Raw genomic sequence first — 19226 nt, forward strand, 5'->3', positions numbered from 1 at the left:
GTTTAGCACCGGAGTCAAGAGCCACGGCCTAATTCCGTATCCTGAGTCACCTATAATGAATGGAGCACACATAAGCTGACATTAGTGATCAAATTGTACAATGCCAACATTCCTAAATCAACATGTGTTTTGTGTTAGAACATGTAAATATGTACTCACCCAGCAGCCAACCAGGTTCAAAATGTCCCTCTTCGAACGCATGGAAGACTGAAGAGTTCCTCAGGATAGAGGAATCGTGACTGGAACCAGGGAACTTGGGTACCACATGCATTATCCTCATCGTCGCATCACATACCACCTGTACATTGAGTGAATGGTAGTGCTTCCGATTGCGGTACACATGCTCACTCTGACTAGGTGCAATCAAAGCAACATGTGTGCAATCGATTGCACCCAGCACAGATGGTATCCCTGCTATATTATAAAAGCCAGTCCTGACTTCCAGCCACTCTGTTGCCTCTGTAGGAAAATGAATATAATTCCTAGCGCGTCTATTGAGTGCATAGAGAAACTGGGTCAAGGCCCGCGAGAATGTAGATTGCGAGACCCCGCCCACTATGCCCACAGTTGTCTGGTATGACGCGGAAGCAAGATAATGTAATGAGCACAGCATTTTAACAAGCCCAGGGACTGCACGACCTCTGGCTGTGAAAAAATCTAAATCCCCCCTTATCTCCTCATAAAGAGCTAAGATTGCTGCTGAACTCAAACGATAGCGACTTACAATCTCCTCCTCACTCATCCCATCTAACAGGGTTCTCTCCCTGTACAGACGCGGACGAGGCACAAGTTGTCTCCTCTGTCTTCTCCTCTGATCTCCTGTCCCTCTACCTGTCCCTCGGCCTGTCCCTCTCCCTGTCCCTGTCGTATCCGCGTCACTGTCACTGTCCCTCGGTGTGTCCCTACCTTGCCCTATATGATTCTCTTGATCATCAAGCATGTCATAGAAAAGAATGTTCCTGCGTCTCCTAAACATTCGCAACATTTTGAAATGAGTAGCTGTGAATGAGCAGGTAATGTGCGTCCTTTAAATAGGTATGTGATGATGTCAGGTGTTACATTAACATAATAAAGTACTTCTGTGGCAAGCTGTGTGCACTTGTTGTTCTAAGTATTTGTTGTGTGTATTCTGCAGGGAATGATGATATTTGGCAATGATGTGACGTGAAGCTTTGTACAAAGATTGCTTGCAAATAAATAGTTGCATGTGCAATGCATGTAACACTTGTGAACGCAAGAGTCAGTCATGTAATGAGACAAAAAGGCTGAGATTGACGTGGGAAAAGTTTTGTGTAACATGTGTAATTATCCATGTTATTGTGACATGTTGGCAACAATGAATAGTCGTGTGCATATGCATGCATTTGTGTAAGGAGGATAGTTGGTATAGAATGAGTTTACAAGGTGTCCCAATGATGAATTACTGTACATGTGTGTATAAGTTAGGTTGAAGTGCTTGTAATGCAACGGTTACAATGTAAACATGCAATGTGATTGAGCGTCCAATAAGTGACGTCATGAAAATAGGGAGGACCCAAAAGTATATGTAAACATGAGAATACAGATGTACATGAACGTTTAAAGATGCGTGTCACATTACAAGCATTGTGTAATGTAAAGGAAGATGAATATACTGTGTATGTGTGACATGTGTGACATGTGTGACATCATGTAAATAATTGTCGCTGAGTTGAGTAAAATGTGTGATATGATGTGAGGTTCTCCTTTAAGAGTGTAGTATAGTATTTTCCCTTGCCACATCATCACATGATGAGTAATGTGACCCGCAAATGCTGAAAACATGTAAAAGTCGAATGTTATGCAAATAAGACACGTCAGCTGTGACACAATGCAGGGAATGCCCCCACACTGTAATGCAAATCCCCCTTGTATTGTGAGCAATGAAACGTAAACAGTACTATACTGTTATACGTCCCCGCTCCATTGACTTCCATTGATGTACAGAAGATTTTTTTTTTCTAAGTGCCGTTCCGGCAGCCTTAGCGATCGTTCTCCCGTCCAAACTGCCAACTTTAGTTGGCGGGAGAAATCGGCCATAACATCTCAATTTCGTAGTGCCGATCAGCCCCGATAAGCTGTTTTTTTTTGTTGAATCCAGCCGATTTAAAAAAGTGGCGATCAGTGTCGAAAACAGGCTTATCGGCAGGCGACTGGCCATAACCAAATTATCGGCTCCGAAACCTGGCGATATGAAGCACTTATCGGCGCTTACTGAATCTCAAACCCAATTTTGGCTATAACATGGCCATATTTCCCTTATCAACGCTTACTGCATGAGGCCCTAAGTGTAAAATTGTGTAAACCTGAAACCATTATCTCCGGTTCGGTAAGGGCTAGAGCAGCGGTGCGCAAACTGGGGGGCGCGACCCCCAGGGGGGCGCGAGACTGTCGGCGGGGGGGCGCCGGGTTTACAGAGGCCCCGCGCGCTTCCCGAAGGCACTTAAATTAAGTGCCGGGGGAGCTGCAGGGCCTCTGTAAACCATACTTACCCGTGACTCCAGCGGCTTCCTTCTTGCGTCGCCTCTGAGGGAAGGGTCACACACTAGGGCGTGTGAGTCATTGAGATATATATATTATTGTTGTATACATCACTAGACACTTGCATCCCACTCCATTCCCCCCCTCCCTTTACCTTCCCCTACTTATCCCCAAGAGGACATATTGTGTCATTCAATACATGCACTAATCATCTGTGTATATCATTGTCTCTTTATTTTTCGAGATTAACATCTTGCGCTGACCGCCACCTTGTATCCATCGCCGTTATAAGAAGATTCTGGGTTCCATCTTCTTCTTGGTCAAGCTGCAGAACTACGACAAGGGCTAGTATATACATACTTCTTTGGTTTCTACACTAGCCCACCGGTGTTACACTTCCACACGTCAAACAAGGTAGGGAGCGCCACAGCTTTGTTTTTGTTCAATTGTCATCCAATACCTGAGACCCAATGTTAAGGTATAGAGCCAAAATCACATAAAAAGGATGGTAAGCTCTATGCCCAGTGTCTTTCGTGTCTTCATTTTGTATCCTGTATTGCCCGATGAACTGCTAACCTGAATCCTGGTTATTTCATTGTCCCGACCCTAAGTACGTGTCTATATTTCCATTTGTTATTTGTCCAATATTGTGTGGCCACCTGTCTTTTAAGGAATAAAATCTCTTTATTATATCACATTCTTATTCAATTCAACCCAGTTATTTGGCGTATATTATAACCCTGTAAGCTACCGTGACACTAACTAATTCTACTAACGTTACCGTTCCCACACCCCCCGAACTAAGTCCTTCACTGGACCGTTAGAGGAAGCTGGGGGAGAAGCCCATTCCTCCTGGGGGCCAACGGATGTCTCCTGCTACTTACCAGCAACAATACAGCTCTCCTCTCTCCTGTCGTTATCAAGGTGGCCGCACCTCGGGCGGTATCACGCAAAGGCTGTACAGCCTCTCCATCTCTGGACAGGTGTGCAAGATGCATCCCCAGCCATCCAGACTGTGACACTGTCCGCTATGCTGCACCGCCCACCACCTGCACCCGCTGCCATCCTGGCGGGGCCCTGCTACAGCCGCGTGACCCGTACCTCGGGCGGTGCCACGCGAGGCTCGTCCAGCATCGTGTGACCCGCACCTCGGGCGGTGTCATGCGAGGCTCATCCAGCCTCACCCCCTCTGGATAGGTGCACAGGAGGCTTCGCCAGCACTCCAGACCTCCACACTGTCCACTGTCCACCACCTGCTCCCACTGCGGCACCGTGACCCATACCTTAGGCGGCGTCAGGTGAGGCTTGTCCGGTCGCTCTCCGATTCCTTTGGTCCTGGTGCAGCTAGCGGTCCAATTCTTTTTGCCCCTAGCTCGTGGGGACCCCCACACTCGACCTCAACAGGGTCCGACAGGCAATGGCCACGAGAAAGGGTCGCGCCTGCCACGTGGATCACCACCATTGACCACAATGGCGGAGAAAAGCCGCTAGGTTAAAACGGCTAAGTACAAAACTGTATAAATTTGAAATCCGTATCTCCGGTTCGATGATAGCTGGAGAGCTGGAATTTGGCCATCAGGTAGTCATGCTTCCGGCATGATTGCATGGCAATTTCCAGCCCTCTCAGTCTAACCGAACGGAGAGTATTTCAGTTGTAAAGTTACGGTCACCACCATTGGCCGCCATGAGGGAAAAACCCGCTAGGTTTTAAAACACTAAGTGTAAAATTGTGTAAACCTGAAACCATTATCTCCGGTTCGGTAAGGGCTAGAGCAGCGGTGCGCAAACTGGGGGGCGCGACCGCCAGGGGGGCGCGAGACTGCCGGCGGGGGGGGTGCCGGGTTTACAGAGGCCCCGCGCGCTTCCCGAAGGCACTTAAATTAAGTGCCGGGGGAGCTGCAGGGCCTCTGTAAACCATACTTACCCGTGACTCCAGCGGCTTCCTTCTTGCGTCGCCTCTGAGGGAAGGGTCTCACACTAGGGCGTGTGAGTCATTGAGATATATATATTATTGTTGTATACATCACTAGACACTTGCATCCCACTCCATTCCCCCCACTTTCCCCCCCTCCCTTTACCTTCCCCTACTTATCCCCAAGAGGACATATTGTGTCATTCAATACATGCACTAACCATCTGTGTATATCATTGTCTCTTTATTTTTCGAGATTAACATCTTGCGCTGACCGCCACCTTGTATCCATTGCCGTTATAAGAAGATTCTGGGTTCCATCTTCTTCTTGGTCAAGCTGCAGAACTACGACAAGGGCTAGTATATACATACTTCTTTGGTTTCTACACTAGCCCACCGGTGTTACACTTCCACACGTCATACAAGGTAGGGAGCGCCACAGCTTTGTTTTTGTTCAATTGTCATCCAATACCTGAGACCCAATGTTAAGGTATAGAGCCAAAATCACATAAAAAGGATGGTAAGCTCTATGCCCAGTGTCTTTCGTGTCTTCATTTTGTATCCTGTATTGCCCGATGAACTGCTAACCTGAATCCTGGTTATTTCATTGTCCCGACCCTAAGTAAGTGTCTATATTTCCATTTGTTATTTGTCCAATATTGTGTGGCCACCTGTCTTTTAAGGAATAAAATCTCTTTATTATATCACATTCTTATTCAATTCAACCCAGTTATTTGGCGTATATTATAACCCTGTAAGCTACCGTGACACTAACTAATTCTACTAACGTTACCGTTCCCACACCCCCCGAACTAAGTCCTTCACTGGACCGTTAGAGGAAGCTGGGGGAGAAGCCCATTCCTCCTGGGGGCCAACGGATGTCTCCTGCTACTTACCAGCAACAATACAGCTCTCCTCTCTCCTGTCGTTATCAAGGTGACCGCACCTCGGGCGGTATCACGCAAAGGCCGTACAGCCTCTCCATCTCTGGACAGGTGTGCAAGATGCATCCCCAGCCATCCAGACTGTGACACTGTCCGCTATGCTGCACCGCCCACCACCTGCACCCGCTGCCATCCTGGCGGGGCTCTGCTACACCCGCGTGACCCGTACCTCGGGCGGTGCCACGCGAGGCTCGTCCAGCATCGTGTGACCCGCACCTCGGGTGGTGTCATGCGAGGCTCATCCAGCCTCACCCCCTCTGGATAGGTGCACAGGAGGCTTCGCCAGCACTCCAGACCTCCACACTGTCCACTGTCCACCACCTGCTCCCACTGCGGCACCGTGACCCATACCTTAGGCCGCGTCAGTTGAGGCTTGTCCGGTCGCTCTCCGATTCCTTTCCGGACAGGAGCACAGGAGGCATCGCCAGACCTCCAGAACGCTGCACTGTCTGCCGCCTACACCCTCTGCAGGCGGTTGCCACCATGGCTACGGACCTGCAGTAATCAACATCCCCATTTGCCTCCGCCTCCAGTACTGCTTCCATAGCAGCCCGGAACATTAGCACTGAACAAACAGCCCTCAGCCTTCCCCTGCAGCCTGTAACACTCCATACAGGTGGCTGCCACACGTGGATGGGTCCTGCTGCCTGTTCCGTCACCACCGGCAAACGGCAGTGACCCAACATCCCACTATGGAATCCTCTTCCAGCAATGTTCCCTCTGCAGCCCGCATAGCTGGCGCTGAAGCATCCCCCCACTCCTTGTGGCTTCCGTGATTCAGCTTTTTTTCCCCTAGCAGACCAAAGCCTTCAGGATGATTTCCAGAGGCAATGTAAGCAGCAGGAGCCACAAAGTCCCCATGCTAAGTATCTACTCTATGTATCCATCATTAGGAACCTGTGAAGCAACTCGCAGACACTTCCTATAACTCCTCCTATTTCTCCATCCAACATCGCAACTCAGCAGGGGCCTCCCTTTAAGGGACAACTCAGATCATGGATGTCCGAATAAGTCCCCCCCCCCCGGGGGCTCAAGTACATTTATACCGGGATCATATGATTGAGCAAAACAAGGAGGTAAAATAAATTGTAATTTATTTCAGGAAAAGACAAACACACAATGTAACACAATTTACCTAAAAATACACTTACTTTGGAAATCTGGGGTAACACAAACTACCTTTCCTATTTGTAGGGGTTTATGACCAAGCTTATCCTAGAAACCATTGCAAAACAAACAGCAAAATAATCCAGGCAGATTTTCCTTCAAGTAGCCTCTGCCTGCTGGAGCCTTGTAACTGGACACTTAGCTTCTGAGAATCTTAGATGACCTACTCCAGGCCTGCACAACACGCGGGCTGCATGCGGACCGCCTGCACTCACTGTGCGGCCCGCGGCGGCTTTCCGCTCTCTCCCTCCCAAGTCCTCTCTACCCCTCCGCCTCCCTCCCGAGTCCGCTTTCCCGCTCCCCTACGAGTCCGCTCCCCCACAAGCCCGCTCTCCCCCTCCCCTACGCACCCGCTCTCCCCCTCCTCCATGAACCCGCTCTCCCCCTCCCCCACGAACCCACTCTCTGGTTCCCCCACAAGCCAGGGCAGCAGCGCGCTCTAACATTTACGCACTTCCGTGCCTGCTGCTTGCTAGAGCAAGTGCGTGAAGTCCTGCCTGCTCTGCCACCTCCTCCGCAGCAAACCGATGTGGGGGGGGAGGGGGTCATTGGAGGTGCAGGGGAGGGGTCATTGGAGGTGCAGGCGGGGGGTCATTGGAGGTGCAGGCGGGGGGTTATTGGAGGTGCAGGGGAGGGTCATTGGAGGTGCAAGGAGGGTCATTGGAGGTGCAGGGGAGGGTCATTGGAGGTGCAGGGGAGGGTCATTGGAGGTGCAGGGGAGGGTCATTGGAGGTGCAGGGGAGGGTCATTGGAGGTGCAGGGGAGGGTCATTGGAGGTGCAGGGGAGGGTCATTGGAGGTGCAGGGGAGGGTCATTGGAGGTGCAGGCGAGGGTCATTGGAGGTGCAGGGGAGGGTCATTGGAGGTGCAGGGGAGGGTCATTGGAGGTCAGGGGAGGGTCATTGGAGGTGCAAGGGAGGGTCATTGGAGGTGCAAGGGAGTTTCATTGGAGGTGCAGGGGAGGGCCATTGGAGGTGCAGGGGGCGATTGGAGGTGCAGGGGGGCGATTGGAGGTGCAGGGGGGGTGATTGGAGGTGCAGGGGGGGTGATTGGAGGTGCAGGGGAGAGATGTGTGATACAGGGGGGGAAAGTGATGTGAGGTGGAGGGGGGAGTGATTTGAGGTGCATGGGTGGTGATTTGAGGTGCATGGGGGGTGATTTGAGGTGCATGGGGGTGATTTGAGGTGCATGGGGGGAGAGTGATTTGAGGTGCAGGGGGGGAGAGTGATGTGAGGTGCAGGGGGGGAGTGATGTGAGGTGCAGGGGGGAGAGTGATGTGAGGTGCAGGGGGGGAGAGTGATGTGAGGTGCAGGGGGGGAGAGTGATGTGAGGTGCAGGGGGGGAGAGTGAAGTGAGGTGCAGGGGGGGAGTGATGTGAGGTGCAGGGGGAAGAGTGATGTGAGGTGCAGGGGGGAGAGGGATGTGAGGTGCAGGGGGGAGAGGGATGTGGGGTGCAGGGGGAGAGTGATGTGAGGTGCAGGGGGTGAGAGTGATGGGAGGTGCAGGGGGAGAGTGATGGGAGGTGCAGGGGGGTGAGTGATGGGAGGTGCAGGGGGGGAGAGTGATGGTAGGTGTAGGGGAGGAGAGTGATGTGAGGTGCAGGGGGGTGATTGGAGGTGCAGGGGGGGTGATTGGAGGTGCAGGGGAGAGAGATGTGTGATACAGGGGGGGAAAGTGATGTGAGGTGGAGGGGGGGGTGATTTGAGGTGCATGGGGGTGATTTGAGGTGCATGGGGGTGATTTGAGGTGCAGGGAGGGAGAGTGATGTGAGGTGCAGGGGGGGAGAGTGATGTGAGGTGCAGGGGGGGAGTGATGTGAGGTGCAGGGGGGGAGAGTGATGTGAGGTGCAGGGGGGGGAGAGTGATGTGAGGTGCAGGGGGGGAGAGTGAAGTGAGGTGCAGGGGGGGAGTGATGTGAGGTGCAGGGGGAAGAGTGATGTGAGGTGCAGGGGGGAGAGTGATGTGAGGTGCAGGGGGGAGAGTGATGTGAGGTGTAGGGGGGAGTGATGTGAGGTGCAGGGGGGAGAGTGATGTGAGGTGCAGGGGGGAGAGTGATGTGAGGTGCAGGGGGTGAGAGTGACGGGAGGTGCAGGGGGGAGAGTGATGGGAGGTGCAGGGGGAGAGTGATGGGAGGTGTAGGGGAGAGTGATGGGAGGTGCAGGGGGGAGAGTGATGGGAGGTGCAGGGGGGTGAGTGATGGGAGGTGCAGGGGGGGAGAGTGATGGTAGGTGTAGGGGAGGAGAGTGATGTGAGGTGCAGGGGGGGTGGGATGTGTGTGGTGTGCAGGGGGTTATTGTGTGTTTGATGTGGAGGGGGAGTATTATGTGTGTGGGTGAGGGGGAGAGATGGGGTATGAGAGATAGATGGGGAGTATCGCAAAGGTTGATAGTGAGGGGTTCTAGGTGAGATATGAGGATGATGATGAAGGGTGGTGGTGGAGATATGAGACTGATGATGAGGGGTGCTGGGGGAGATATATGAGGATGATGATGAGAGGTGCTGGAGGAGTGATGATGATGATGATTTTACCCGTGCGGCCCAATTTTTTTTTCCTTGGAGCAGTTCGGCCCTTCTCACTTTATGAGTTGTGCAGGCCTGACTTACTCAGAGCTTGGAATTCTTGGAACACACATTGAATCACACCTCTTGAATGGTGATTAGCTGTCTTATACACTTTGGGACAAGCAGTCCCACAGCTTGCTCACCAATCACCGGCGTGGGAATTTCATCGCTGACCAATTACACACTTTTGTTTGTGAAAGCTGGCACCTATGGCTTCAGAAAAGTAAGAGGGCATGTGCGCAGATTGCCATCTTCTCACTTACTATTCTAAGGCCCCGCAAGCTCAATGCCCGAAAGTCTGGGGCAGGTGACAACTGGCCAGGATAGCTGGCCTTCATCCCAGGATGCTAGCACTTAGCTTAGCTATCCTGCCCATCTGGCTGCTCACACCTATGGCACAAGTGTTAATAATTTGATCTATGGAACTTCCAGGAGACAACCTGGCACCAAAACCTGGGGTGGCCAAGAGTTCTCCTTTGATCCCGAGATGAAAAGACCTGGCCTTATGTTACCTGCACAAAGCAAAACATATTTTCTTACGGCTGCTTAATAAAATATACTTCTATACACGCTTCTGTTACAATATGTTACTGCCTTTTGGTGTATTGAGATAGTGTAAGCTAACCTGCTTCCTTTACACTAGCCTGTATCACTTACACACAGCAAGGCAACACATGCGCAATACACGGGTCCAAGAGCTGACACTCTAAGACCCCAAAACACAGTTCAGGGGCAACCAAGTGGGCTTAAAACCTTCATTAGTGAGCCTGGTTACCCCCTCACTGTCACAGGTGGCTCCCCCCATTTCCAACCCCATGGGAGCTCAATCTAGGAGGGTGTCCTCCCTCACTCCGTGAGGCACATGGGGAACATCTGCCCCCCTCCTTCGCCTCCACCCTTTGAAAGGTACCCCTTGGTTTGTCCATCCCCATGGACCCGTGGGGCTTCTGCCAACTATCCCACACAGTGGAATGTAACCTTAAGTCCACCCAACCCCTGCGGGAGATAGCCAGAAGGTCCTGCCCCAGTCAAGTGGTGTCTACTCTCCACCACCCCAACCTCCTCAACCCAATGTGGACTCAAGTAGGTCTCCCCCAGTATGAACCCCTGCGGGGGATCACAAACCCAGTGGGGGCTCAAGTGTAGCCCCCATTCCCGTGGGGGAGATGGCTATGCCCCCCGTCTATTGACGGCTCCTCTCCGCAGTAGGGGCCTCACAAGGGCCCCCCTGCCCCAGTGTGACTTCCCTGTCCTCATGGGGCCTCAGATAAGGCCCGCCCACTCAACCCAGTGTGGGCTCAAGTGAGGTTCCCCACCACAGTGGTCATGTGTAGCTCCTCCCGCAGGTGCTCAAATTGTCCCTCCACCCTTATTGATTTGAAGTAGAACCACACCAGGCCCCGCAGTGGCTTAAGTGGGGCTGCCCCCCAACCCAGTAGGGTCTCCCGTGTAGCCCCTCCTTTCCTCCTGTGGGTCCCCCCGCCCCTCTGGTTGCACACCAATCCCCTAGGGGCACAAGTATAGCCCCCCCCCCCCAGTGAGGGTCTCAAGTGAGGGTCCCCACCCCATGATCATGTGTGGCTCCTCAAACTCCTGCAGGGACTCAGCTGACTCCCCCACCACCATGGGGCTCCAAACCAGTGTGGATTTGAAGAGAAACCACTGCACCCCTCGCAGGGGCTTAAGTGGGACTACTCTCCTAATGGGAGCTCACCAAAGCCATGGGGACTCCCGTGAAGTCCCCCTACCTCCTGTGGGTCCTCCTGCCCCTGTGGGGGCACGCCAACCCAGTAGGGCATACATATAGTTTCCCCACCCCAGTGAGGGGCTCAAGTGGGACCCCCACACTCAAGTGTGAGCCCAAGTGGAGCCCCCCTTCTTTCCGAGTGCAAACTCCCGCCTCACAACCTCCTGCAAGCTGTTGCAGAAGCCATTCAGCCCCTCTTGAAAGAGCCTCTGTTTGCAGCCTGTCCAGCACCAACTCCACGGCAGCCATTTTAACGTCTTTCCAGGGAGCCTCTGCACCACCTGCATCCCCCTCACTACCTGTATCACCACCTGTATCACTATCTTCATCCCCCCTCACCCTCTGCATCACCCTCACCCTCTGCATCACGCTCACTACCTGCATCCCCCTCTGCATCACGCTCACCACCTGCATCCCCCTCTGCATCACGCTCACCACCTGCATCCCCCTCACCCTCTGCATCACCCTCACCCTCTGCATCACGCTCACTACCTGCATCCCCCTCTGCATCACGCTCACCACCTGCATCCCCTGGAACCCCCTCACGACCTGCATCCCCCTCTGCATCACCACCTGCATCCCCATCAACAGAGGTGGCAAACTCCCTGCGCTGCGTCCCCCCTATTTGCTCTGCTCCTCTGTTGCGCCCCCCCTCACCTCTAATGTTGCGTCAAATGACGCTGCGGGGTCATGTGACGTCACGTTTCCATGGCAACGGGCGTCATTTCACACCGCATTGTCATAGAGACGAGTCACTGGAGCCGGGTAAGTGTACGGAGGCGTCGCGCTCTCAGCGCGGGGACTCTGTAAACGTTGCACCCCCCAGTTTGCGCAATGCTGACCTAGATCCCCTCACCACCTGCATCCCCCCTCTGTATCCCCCTCACCTCCTACACCCCCCCTGTATCCCTCTGTATCCCCTCCTGCACCCCCTCTGTATGCCCTATCCCCCTCACCACCTGCATCCCCCTCACCACCTCCATCCCCCTCTGTATCCCATATCCCCCTCACCACCTGCATCCCGCTCACCACCTGCATCCCCGTCTGTATCCCGTATCCCCCTCACCACCTGCATCCCCCTCTGTATCCCGTATCCCCCACACCACCTGCATCCCCCTCACCACCTGCATCCCCCTCTGTATCCCCCTCACCACCTGCATCCCCCTCTTTATCCCGTATCCCCCACACCACCTGCATCCCCCTCACCACCTGCATCCCCCTCTGTATCCCGTATCCCCCACCACCTGCATCCCCCTCACCACCTGCATCCCCCTCTGTATCCCCCTCACCACCTGCATCCCCCTCTGTATCCCACTCACCACCTGCATCCCCCTTTGTATCCCCCTCACCACCTGCATCCCCCTCTGTATCCCCTGGATCCCCCTCACCACCTGCATCCCCTTCTGTATCCCCCTCACCACCTGCACCCCCCTCTGTATCCCCCATCACCACCTGCATCCCCCTCTGTATCACCTCCTGCATCCCCCTCCTGTACCCCCTCCTGCATCCCCCTCTGTATCACCTCCTGTATCCCCCCTCTGTATCCCCTGCATCCCCCTCTGTATCCCCTCCTGCACCCCCTCTACATAACCTCCTGCACCCCCCTCTGTATCACCTCCTGCACCCCCCTCTGTATCACCTCCTGCACTCCCCTCTGTATCCCCTGCATCCCCCTCTGTATCACCTCCTGCATCCCCCTCTGCATCCCCCTCTGTATCACCTCCTGCATCCCCCTCTGTATCCCCTGCATCGCCCTCTGTATCACCTCCTGCATCCCCCTCTGTATCCCCTCCTGCATCCCCCTCTGTATCCCCTCCTGCATCCCCCTCTGTATCCCCTCCTGCATCCCCCTCTATCCCCTCCTGCATCCCCTCCTGCATCCCCCTCTGTATCACCTCCTGTACCCCCTCCTGCATCCCCCTCTGTATCACCTCCTGTACCCCCTCTGTATAACCTCCTGCATCCCCCCTCTGTATCCCCTGCATCCCCCTCTGTATCCCCTCCTGCACCCCCCTCTGTATCACCTCCTGCACCCCCCTCTGTATCCCCTGCATCCCCCTCTGCATCCCCCTCTGTATCACCTCCTCCATCCCCCTCTGTATCACCGGAATGTGGTGTATGTGGTGCTCAAAATTGAGCAAGTAGCATCCTTAAACATATTGTTAATGAAATCCTTAATTAGGAGGTCCGGCGATGATGGAGTGCCCCTCAATAATGCAATAAATCTGCGTGATGACTGTAGGGGAAGTGACAAGTGGAGTCAGTTGAGACAACCACCGGGATGTACACAATAATCACCCTGACAGTATAATAAAGAGGAACTATGTCCATAACAGCAGGATTTGAATAAGGCACATTGGCACTTTACCTGCTCCTTCAGGGGGCACTCTCAGGATCAGTAGCGTGCAATCCATCCATAGGTAAATTCAAGAGGGTAGTTGGTGTAGATAGAGCACAGCTTCCAGACTCCCTGCAATGTGAAGCAGGGAAAACAAAACCAGGCCACTCCGCAGTAGTTTCAAATTTGTATTAGCCAACTAACACATACAGGGAAAAAGGGGACAAATAGAACGCACCTACGCGTTTCGTACAGAGGTACTTTATCAAGGTGAAGCAGGAACACAATACCAGCCTATTTATACCCACCATTTGTACTTCTAGTCCAATGGGTTGCGGCGTCAATCGACGACAGCTGCAAGCAGTCGCGGTTGTATGACGCACACTCCCAGGGAATAGGGTGCATCAGGTAGTACATAGGGACTGCCACGAGACCTCCGTCGCGTCATTTGTTTTCCCTGCTTCACATTGCAGGGAGTCTGGAAGCTGTGCTCTATCTACACCAACTACCCTCTGTATCACCTCCTGCATCCCCCTCTGTATCACCTCCTGTATCCCCTCCTGCATCCCACTCTGTATCCCCTGCATCCTCCTCACCACCTGCACCCCCCTCTGTATCCTCCTCACCACCTGCACCCCCCTCTGTATTCCCTGTATCCCCCCCTCACCACCTGCACTCCCTCTGAATCCACTCCTGCATCCCCCTCTGTATCCCTTGCATCCCCTTCTGTATCTCCTCCTGCACCCCCCTCTGTATCACCTCCTGCATCCCCCTCTGTATCACCTCCTGCATTCCCCTCTGTATCTCCTCCTGCATCCCCCTCTGTATCACCTGCATCCCCCTCGTATCCCCTGCATCCCCCTCTGTATCCCCCTCTGTATCCCCATGCATCCCCTTCTGTATCACCTCCTGCATCCCCCTCTGTATCCCCTCCTGCATCCCCCTCTGTATCACCTCCTGCATCCCCCTGTATCCCCTCCTGCATCCCCCTCTGTATCACCTCCTGCATCTCCCTCTGTATCACCTCCTGCATCCCCCTATGTATCCCCTCCTGCATCCCTCTGTATCCCCTGCATCCTCCTCACCACCTGCACCCCCCTCTGTATTCCCTGTATCCCCCCCTCACCACCTGCACTCCCTCTGAATCCCCTCCTGCATCCCCCTCTGTATCCCCTCCTGCATCCCCCTCTGTATCCCTTGCATCCCCTTCTGTATCTCCTCCTGCACCCCCCTCTGTATCACCTCCTGCACCCCCCTATGTATCACCTCCTGCACCCCCCTCTGTATCACCTCCTGCATCCCCCTCTGTATCACCTCACCACCTGCATCCCCCTCTGTATCCCCTGCATCCCCCTCTGTATCCCCTCCTGCATCCCCCTCTGTATCACCTCCTGCATCCCCCTCTGTATCACCTCCTGCATCCCCCTCTGTATCACCTCCTGCATCCCCCTCTGTATCACCTCCTGCATCCCCCTCTGTATCCCCTCCTGCATCCCCCTCTGTATCCCCTCCTGCATCCCCCTCTTTATCACCTCCTGCATCCCCCTCTGTATCCCCTCCTGCATGCCCCTCTGTATCCCCTCCTGCATCCCCCTCTGTATCCCCTCCTGCATCCCCTTCTGTATCCCCTCCTGCATCTCCATGCATCCCCCTCTGTATCCCCTCCTGCATCCACCTCTGTATCACCTCCTGCATCCCCCTCTGTATCCCCTTCTGCATCCGCCTCTGTATCACCTCCTGCATCCCCCTCTGTATCACCTCCTGCATCCCCCCCTGGATCCCCTCCTGCATCCCCCTCTGTATCACCTCCTGCATCCCCCTCTGTATCACCTCCTGCATCCCCCTCTGTATCACCTCCTGAATCCCCCTCTGTATCCCCTCCTGCATCCCCCTCTGTATCACCTCCTGCATCCCCCTCTGTATCCCCTCCTGCATGCCCCTCTGTATCCCCTCCTGCATCCCCCTCTGTATCCCCTCCTGCATCCCCTTCTGTATCCCCTCCTGCATCTCCATGCATCCCCCTCTGTATCCCCTCCTGCATCCACCTCTGTATCACCTCCTGCATCCACCTCTGTATCACCTCCTGCATCCCCCTCTGCATCCGCCTCTGTATCACCTCCTGCATCCCCCTCTGTATCACCTCCTGCATCCCCCTCTGGATCCCCTCCTGCATCCCCCTCTGTATCACCTCCTGCATCCCCCTCTGTATCACCTCCTGCATCCCCCTCTGTATCACCTCCTGCATCCCCCTCTGTATCACCTCCTGCATCCTCCTCTGTATCATCTCCTGCATCCCCCTCTGCATCCCCCTCTGTATCACCTCCTGCATACCCCTCTGTATCACCTCCTGCATCCCCCTCTGTATCACATCCTGCATCCCCCTCTGTATCCCCTGCATCCACCTCTGTATTCCCTCCTGCACCCCCCTCTGTATCACCTCCTGCACCCCCCTCTGTATCACCTCCTGCACCCCCGTCTGTATCCCCTGCATCCCCCTCTGTATCACCTCACCACCTGCATCCCCCTCTGTATCACCTCTTGCATCCCCCTCTGTATCCCCTCCTGCATCCCCCTCTGTATCCCCTCCTGCATCCCCCTCTGTATCCCCTTCTGCATCCGCCTCTGTATCACCTCCTGCATCCCCCTCTGTATCACCTCCTGCATCCCCTCCTGCATCCCCCTCTGTATCACCTCCTGCATCCCCCTCTGTATCACCTCCTGCATCCCCCTCTGTATCACCTCCTGCATCCCCCTCTGTATCACCTCCTGCATCCCCCTCTGTATCACCTCCTGCATCCTCCTCTGTATCATCTCCTGCATCCCCCTCTGTATCCCCTCCTGCATCCCCCTCTGTATCACCTCCTGCATACCCCTCTGTATCACCTCCTGCATCCCCCTCTGTATCACATCCTGCATCCCCCTCTGTATCCCCTGCATCCACCTCTGTATTCCCTCCTGCACCCCCCTCTGTATCACCTCCTGCACCCCCCTCTGTATCACCTCCTGCACCCCGGTCTGTATCCCCTGCATCCCCCTCTGTATCACCTCACCACCTGCATCCCCCTCTGTATCACCTCTTGCATCCCCCTCTGCATCCCCCTCTGTATCCCCTCCTGCATCCCCCTCTGTATCCCCATGCATCTCCCTCTGTATCACCTCCTGCATCCCCCTCTGTATCACCTCTTGCATCCCCCTCTGTATCACCTCCTGCATCCCCCTCTGTATCACCTCCTGCATCCCCCTCTGTATCACCTCCTGCATCTCCCTCTGTATCACCTCCTGCATCCCCCTATGTATCCCCTCCTGCATTCCCCTCTGTATCCCCTCCTGCATCCCCCTCTGTATCACCTCCTGCATCCCCCTCTGTATCCCCATGCATCCCCCTCTGTATCACCTCCTGCATCCCCCTCTGTATCACCTCTTGCATCCCCCTCTGTATCACCTCCTGCATCCCCCTCTGTATCACCTCCTGCATCCCCCTCTGTATCACCTCCTGCATCCCCCTCTGTATCACCTCCTGCATCCCCCTCTGTATCACCTCCTGCATCCCCCTCTGTATCACCTCCTGCATCCCCCTCTGGATCCCCTCCTGCATCCCCCTCTGTATCACCTCCTGCATCCCCCTCTGTATCACCTCCTGCATCCCCCTCTGTATCACCTCCTGCATCCCCCTCTGTATCACCTCCTGCATCCCCCTCTGTATCACCTCCTGCATCCCCCTCTGTATCACCTCCTGCATCCTCCTCTGTATCATCTCCTGCATCCCCCTCTGTATCCCCTCCTGCATCCCCCTCTGTATCACCTCCTGCATACCCCTCTGTATCACCTCCTGCATCCCCCTCTGTATCACATCCTGCATCCCCTTCTGTATCCCCTGCATCCCCCTCTGTATTCCCTCCTGCACCCCCCTCTGTATCACCTCCTGCACCCCCCTCTGTATCACCTCCTGCACCCCCCTCTGTATCCCCTGCATCCCCCTCTGTATCACCTCACCACCTGCATCCCCCTATGTATCACCTCTTGCATCCCCCTCTGTATCCCCTCCTGCATCCCCCTCTGTATCCCCATGCATCCCCCTCTGTATCACCTCCTGCATCCCCCTCTGTATCACCTCTTGCATCCCCCTCTGTATCACCTCCTGCATCCCCCTCTGTATCACCTCCTGCATCCCCCTCTGTATCACCTCCTGCATCCCCCTCTGTATCACCTCACCACCTGCATCCCCCTCTGTATCACCTCTTGCATCCCCCTCTGTATCCCCTCCTGCATCCCCCTCTGTATCCCCTCCTGCATCCCCCTCTGTATCCCCATGCATCCCCCTCTGTATCACCTCCTGCATCCCCCTCTATATCACCTCTTGCATCCCCCTCTGTATCACCTCCTGCATCCCCCTCTGTATCACCTCCTGCATCCCCCTCTGTATCACCTCCTGCATCCCCCTCTGTATCACCTCCTGCATCCCCCTCTGTATCACCTCCTGCATCCCCCTATGTATCCCCTCCTGCATTCCCCTCTGTATCCCCTCCTGCATCCCCCTCTGTATCACCTCCTGCATCCCCCCCTGCATCCCCCTCTGTATCACCTCCTGCATCCCCCTCTGTATCACCTCCTGCATCCCCCTCTGTATCACCTCCTGCATTCCCCTCTGCATCCCCCTCTGTATCCCCTCCTGCATCCCTCTGTATCCCCCCCTGCATCCCCTCCTGCATCCCCATGCATCCCCCTCTGTATCCCCTCCTGCATCCACCTCTGTATCACCTCCCGCATCCCCCTCTGCATCCCCCTCTGTATCCCCATGCATCCCCCTCTGTATCCCCTCCTGCATCCCCCTCTGTATCCCCTCCTGCATCACCCTCTGTATCCCCTCCTGCATCCCCCTCTGTATCACCTCCTGCATCCCCATGCATCCCCCTCTGTATCCCCTCCTGCATCCCCCCTGCATCCCCCTCTGTAACCCCTCCTGCATCCCCTCCTGCATCCCCCTCTGTATCCCCTCCTGCATCCCCCTCTGTATCCCCTCCTGCATCCCCATGCATCCCCCTCTGTATCCCCTCCTGCATCCACCTCTGTATCCCCTCCTGCATCCCCCTCTATCCCCCTCTGTATCCCCTCCTGCATCCCCCTCTGTATCCCCATGCATCCCCCTCTGTATCACCTCCTGCATCCCCCTCTGTATCCCCTCCTGCATCCCCCTCTGTATCCCCATGCATCCCCCTCTGTATCACCTCCCGCATCCACCCCTGTATCCCCTCCCGCATCCCCCTCTGTATCCCCTCCCGCACCCCCCCCTGTATCCCCTCCCCCCCCTGTATCCCCACCTCCTGTATCCCCTCCCCCACCCCCCCCCTGTATCCCCTCCCCCACCTTCCCCCCTGTATCCCCTCCCCACCTTCCCCCTTGTATCCCCACCCCCCTGTATCCCCTCCCCCCCCCTGTATCCCCCCCCCACCCCCCCCGTATCCCCTCCCCCACCCCCCTGTATCCCCTCCCCCACCCCCCTGTATCCCCTCCCCTGTATCCCCTCCCCCCGTATCCCCTCCCCCCCCCCCCCCGTATCCCCTCCCCCACCCCCCGTATCCCCTCCCCCACCCCACCCCCTGTATCCCCTCCCGCACCCCCCCTGTATCCCCTCCCGCACCCCCCCTCTATCCCCTCCTGCATCCCCCTCTGTATCCCCTCCTGCATCCCCCTCTGTATCCCCATGCATCCCCCTCTGTATCACCTCCTGCATCCCCCTCTGTATCCCCTCCTGCATCCCCCTCTGTATCCCCATGCATCCCCCTCTGTATCACCTCCCGCATCCCCCTCTGTATCACCTCCCGCATCCACCCCTGTATCCCCTCCCGCATCCCCCTCTGTATCCCCTCCCGCACCCCCCCCTGTATCCCCTCCCGCATCCCCCTCTGTATCCCCTCCCGCACCCCCCCCCATATCCCCTCCCCCACCCCCCCTGTATCCCCCTGCATCTCCCTCTGTATCCCCTCCTGCAAGCAGGCCTCCAAGCTGTTTATTTGCAGGGAGCAGACACCCGCCCCGCCCCTAAATGCCCTTAGCCCCGC

General features: G+C 55.5%; 1 protein-coding gene across 1 annotated transcript in view; it reads right to left on the reverse strand.

The window, feature by feature from the left end:
* LOC142469876 (uncharacterized) overlaps positions 1 to 19226 on the reverse strand; it is a 511728-nt gene that overhangs the window by 407229 nt on the left and 85273 nt on the right. The window lies entirely within an intron of this gene.

This window comes from Ascaphus truei, chromosome 1 (genome assembly GCF_040206685.1).
Source record: "Ascaphus truei isolate aAscTru1 chromosome 1, aAscTru1.hap1, whole genome shotgun sequence".
Taxonomy (NCBI): Eukaryota; Metazoa; Chordata; class Amphibia; order Anura; family Ascaphidae; genus Ascaphus; species Ascaphus truei.